Source organism: Oryzias melastigma, linkage group LG17, assembly GCF_002922805.2.
Source record: "Oryzias melastigma strain HK-1 linkage group LG17, ASM292280v2, whole genome shotgun sequence".
NCBI classification, from domain to species: domain Eukaryota; kingdom Metazoa; phylum Chordata; class Actinopteri; order Beloniformes; family Adrianichthyidae; genus Oryzias; species Oryzias melastigma.
Genome location: NC_050528.1, coordinates 34,076,850 through 34,082,537, shown reverse-complemented (window position 1 = coordinate 34,082,537; position 5,688 = coordinate 34,076,850). Strand labels below are relative to the sequence as shown.

The 5,688-nt window shown below is 42.5% G+C and overlaps 1 long non-coding RNA gene across 1 annotated transcript; it reads left to right on the top strand.

Annotated features, from left to right (window-relative positions):
- The first annotated feature begins 4,877 nt into the window (after positions 1-4,877).
- On the top strand, positions 4,878-5,381 carry LOC118599884. The gene is made up of 2 exons (XR_004949427.1): positions 4,878-5,209; positions 5,282-5,381. It is a non-coding gene; the product is annotated as an uncharacterized LOC118599884 (long non-coding RNA).
- The last annotated feature ends 307 nt before the right edge of the window (positions 5,382-5,688 follow it).

Sequence of the window (5,688 nt, the reverse complement as noted above, 5' to 3'; positions counted from 1 at the left end):
GACATTTTCAGAAATGTCATAATAATCATAATGTCAAGAAATACTCATAAAAATGACACAAAAACATGTCAGAAAGACCGAAAACACAATTGTCATTGGAGTGGATCTTCACTAAACTAAAACAGCTGACAACCAATCAAAGAGCAAACTTTAAGAATAAAATAAAAAAGGGTTAAGATAGTTTTAAATGGATTTGAGGTCCTGAACATAATCAATTTCTGTCCAAATTTGCCACAATTTAGTTCATGTCAAAATGACATTTTTGAAGAAAACTAAACTGAAGACCATCCTCTGTGTTTTAGCCCTATAAGAAATAAGTCTGCAAACATCATCAACAATCTGTAATGCTGATTTGATTCATTGATTAATTGTAAGTAATAATATAATGAAATAAAAAAATATCAGATAAATAAACCTATTTCAGATATAAAGTACTACAGTGGTTAGAAAATAAAGTAAAAAACAAAAGATTTGTAAATATGAAGCTATCCAATAGCCCACATGTATTTAATCCTCATTAAATATAACGATTAGCAATCAAAGTCGTGTAGAGTTTGATTTGTTGATTGAAAGGGAGTGAATTGATATAATCCCACCTATATTGAGTTCTTTCTTTTAAATATTTATTAATTAATTAATATACTTTTTTACAAAGTTACAATAATCAGGTCCTTATCAGGTCAAGTGTAGATTACAGATGGTGCGCAAATGCTGCAGGTGATGCAAGGTGTGCAGGTGATATGCAAGTGTCCATTCAAGTAAATTTCTTTATTTTTATACACAACGGATGCGTCAACTCGCCTTACAGCGTCCACTTTCGGTGGTAACGTCTATGTAAATGCACAAAAACCCTCGTTTCGGTGCTCAGAACTCTCGCATTCACGCATCCTTGAAGAAAGTTTTTGACTGTTCTTGGACTCTGAATGGAAATCGCACGTTCACTGATCGCCTGTTGGAAGTTAAACCAGTTGAACTTTTGACTGCTAAATCGCAAAAACACTGAAATTTGACCAATAAGGGGATTTGGTGGACGGGTGGGTACGTCTTCCTCAAAACATGGAAATGTCAACCGTTGTGGACACAATCACTAAGGAGAAACGGATTAATTGCGGTCTGTGCCCGGTCGGAGTCAAACGAGTCTTTCACAAATCAGAATAGAGCTATGACAGAAAAAGCCTGAAACAAGATTAACAAGATTTGTGCCACTTTGCCATTTTGCACCAAACCTCTATCAATTGAAGGTGGCAAAGAAGTGTTAGCAAACTGTAAAATACGAAAAGAAGAAGAATTTGCTCGCTGCTTGAGCTGAGTGCACATTCATAGAACCGTGGATAGCGCGTTCTTGAAGGTGCAACACATGTCCAGTGTGAATGTAGCTGAACAGTCAGGCTGCACACAAGGAGGATACACTTTCTGCAAAACCAGCACTAATGAGGATGATGTACAGTACACATGTTTAAAGGGTAACCAAACCCTAAATCAACTTTTTTTTGTCTGTTGACCTCTTTGAATGGAGCTTTAAAAGTGCTGTTAGCTGGTCACTGCCACATTTTTGACGAATTAAAATAAACTTGTTTAATTCTTGAAAACATAGTCAAAATCCGTCTGTGTGCTGCCCCCTTAAGGGTTTAATTGAGGTATTACAGTTGAATTTTGTGATTGGTCAAACTATGTAAGTTTCAGAAGTCCCACGTTATGATCTGCAGCTCCAGTAATGATAACAGTCCTGCCCCTAAGCCCCGCCCCTCTGACGGGTTTTTTAAATTTTGGCTGTGGGTGGAGTCAGCCTCCAACTTCTCTGTTTAATTGCCCTTTACGTGAGGCTAAGGAAAAAAAAGCAAAAATCTGCATCTAACCTACTTTGCTCTTGCTTACTCTGAATGCTGGTAAAGTGTTCACTGTGACCTGTGGACCGCAGCATATCCGTAGAAAATGTGGATGACGCCTGGCTCACACTGGACGCGGAAGCGCCACAGAAGCGCACCGGAAGTGCAGCTGAACGGAGGCTGCTCCCATTCGGCGCACTTGTTAACCAATGGTGTGGTCCACACCAGGCACAGAGCGCTGCAGTCCTCCGCGGGAGGCTCGCCTCGTACGGTGGATCGTTTTGGCGTCTAGTTTATTTTGTGCGCGAGCCGCGAGCGATCTACGTCAATATTGGCAGGAAGTTACATCAAGATACATTAGAAAATCTTATTTATTTTTAAAATATAACAACTTTTTCAGAATAAAACACTCAATTGACAAATGTAATCTTTTTTTTTTTTGTATCTAAACAGACTGTAGAGATGAAAATAAACGTACAATCACTTCTCTCTGTGTGTCTCAACAACAGACTAATTAAAGAAGTGTAGGCCTACTGGCTACTTTCTTCTTCTGAGCAGAAACATAGGGTGATATTTTCAGGTTATTAACTTACCCACGATGGCAAAAACATAAAAAACGTTCTAGCAGAAGCATCTGTCGATCATTGCGGAAAAATGCGCGTCTGGTGTGAATTGCAGGTGAGAGCGGATGCTGCGCACACTCTGCTCTGCTTCTGCGTCCAGTCTGAACCTACCATGAACATTTTCGGTGTACTGCAGGAGAGTCCAAATCCAGTCCTCGAGGGCCGACCTCCTGCTAACACACCTGATTACCTGATCAGGTGTGTTTGGCCAATAAAGAGCTTTAATGGCAGGTTGGTTGGAAAACATGAAGAACACCAGAACCGCGGGGCCTGGAATTGGACACCCCTGGTCTACGGGTTTACCAAGCGCTATACTGTACAACCTTTACTTTAGACAGACAGCCCACATTTACCTGTAAGAGTTGTGACTGTTCCAACACACTCACATACAAACTTTTCTTTGTGGTTCTTATCAATTTGATCTTTCAGTTCCTACAACCCATCAGTTTGAAGCCTCCTTCATTTTCTAACAACTGTTTTATTACTGGATCTGTATCTAAGTGGAGTGATGTAAAAACAATCCCCAAGGTTTTAAAGTATGGACTGATAAAAAAAAAAAATGTTTGCATGATCAACAAAACCAGCTTATGTACAATTCTTGATCTTTTACCAGTTTTGATGTCTTGTAAACACAACAATATTTTCAGCTCAGCCATTAAGGACATTTGAGAATAAAAACACTGAATTATCAAAGGGTTTAGACGCTGGCACAATAGTGTCCTACAACACATCATAAGCCCTCCCATGCTTACCGGAGCGGCATCCAATTCAGCAATTAAACACACACACAAAAAGCTACAATTTCAGAGCAAAATGCCTCGCTGATGCTTTTCCACAGTCAGTGGTTTTAGCAGAGTCCTCTTAGTTAAATTCTTAGAAACAAACTACCCACTCAAGTATAATAAGCAGCTCTACAGGAGCCAAGTGCTGCAGGAAAAAAAAAGGAACCAGTGAGCGGAGCTGACTGCAAGCAGCTACTTCAAAGCCCTCTGATTGCTCTGACAGTAGTAATGTTGCTTGACTCGCTCCTCTTGCCTCAAAGAATGCATGAGAAAAACATCTTTTGTATTTGTTTTCTTGTATTATTCCAGGACATTTGCCTTTGCTGCTTTTAATGAGCACATTTAATAGCTAATTGGCAGATTAGCCTCTCTGCCTGCAGGCTGGAAATTGGGTCTCCCGCTGTGCAGTTTGCTGCTCAAACACAAAGCTCAGGCAGACGTGCCTCTCGGTTGTGGTCTGAGCTCATTCTTTGCTCTATCAGTCTGCAGGGAAATGAATCTCCATCCAAAGCAACAGGAATTAACTGGATAATCCAGCATTTGGACATGAATAAGCTGCTTTTGTCAGTCGCATTTGATGGAGGAAAAGTTGGTCTCTGCTGACTGGTCAGCCGTGACTATCTCTGAGAGCCACTGAGGCTTTTTAGCTCTCAAAGTGATGGCTGATGGATCCGCAGCATCAATAGACGATGGAAGATTTGATTTGTCTGAAAGTACATGGAGACAAATATTATTAGGGGGGCAGTTAGTGTCCAATAAACTGCAAGAGAAGTCACAGATTTTGAGCCATCAACAGAAAAAAAAGATAACTGAACCACGAAGAGTTAAAAAGCTAATATTATATCCATTAAGGAAACTGTACGAATGTTTTTATTGCCTATTGCTGCAGCTGATCAATATCATTAAGACTCAGAGCCACTTAGGAAGGAAGCTTTGAACATTTCATGATGTTGGTCATAGACTCGGATGGTTTTCAGGCGTGCTCTGAAGAAAAAATGATGGGAAATAACCTCAACTTCTTGAAGTGGTTGGAGCGTGGAAAGTGTTGAAATAATCTGCTGGTTTGACAAAAAGGAATCCATTTGGGTCTTGGCTTTCTGTTGACACACTAGAACAGTGGTGTCGTATTTATTGAGGAGTTATACTCTAAAAAAATAAAATAACACAATAGATGGAATCTGCAAAGTACCATATTTCTCTGATTATTAGTCACTCTGGAGTCGCAGATGTCAAAAATAATAATAATGAATAATAAAGAAGAGAAATCATAAGTAAATTGCACAACGTTCGGACCCTTGGGAGAACTATATATATATATATATATATATATATATATATGTATATATATATATATATATATAGCAGGACGGGCTGCACGGTGGCGCAGTGGTTAGCGCTCTTGCCTCACAGCGAGAAGGCCCCGGTTCGACTCCCGGCTGGGACCTTTCTGTGTGGAGTTTGCATGTTCTCCCCGTGCATGCGTGGGTTTTCACCGGGGACTCTGGCTTCCTCCCACCATGCAAAAACATGCTTCATAGGTTAATTGGTGACTCTAAATTGCCCCTAGGTGTGAATGTGAGAGTGAATGAGTGTGATTGAGGCCCTGCGACAGACTGGCAACCTGTCCGGGGGGTGTACCCTGCCTTCGCCCATCAGTAGCCGGGTTAGGCATCGGCACCCCAACGACCACGAAAGGGAAGAAGCGGTCAAGAAGATGGATGGATGTAGCAGGACGAAATGAGCTGCACCTGCTACACAGGTGTTGGCAATCCAGGGGATTGCCAAAGGGGTGTGGTGGAGCCAATAAAAGGGCAGAGTTGCTTTGTGCTTGCACACTGCACTCTGACGAGGGGACGCCGCAATGTGCTACAGGTTCCAGGCCCAGTCAGTGGGGCACCTGAAACATGGTGATGGACCTGTAGCACCAGGGTCCCCTCTCCACCGCACCCGCAGAGCATGTGATTTGGCAGGATAGACGGTATGTGTATGGCCCTTCACCCTGTGTTTTAAAGTGAATGTGCTGCTCTGATCCCCTGCCTGTCCTCCACAGGGTCAGACGTGAGCCCCTGCTGCTTTGCCTGGTTTGCCTGCTTTGCCTGTTTTTATCTTTTTGTTGGTTTCTGCTCCTGTGCTGTGCGGCCAAACTGAAGCCCTGCCTGGACACCGCCTCCCTTCAGCGGCTTCAGGCCTCCGGCGCGCCCTCCCTTCAGCGGCTTCAGGCCTCCGGCGCGCCCTCCCTTCAGCGGCTTCAGGCTTCTGGCACACCCCTGGACTTTATGGACGGTTGCCTTGCCTTTTCATTTTACAACTTTTATTAAATTTTGTTTAGGTGTGAGTGTGAAGGTGTGCATGGTTGCCCTACTTACTGGTTTTATTTTTCTTTTCAGGGAAGTGCTTGGCAGAGCGTGTTGGCCGACGACGGTGGAGGCTTGTTGTGTTTCCTGGCGTGGGTCCATT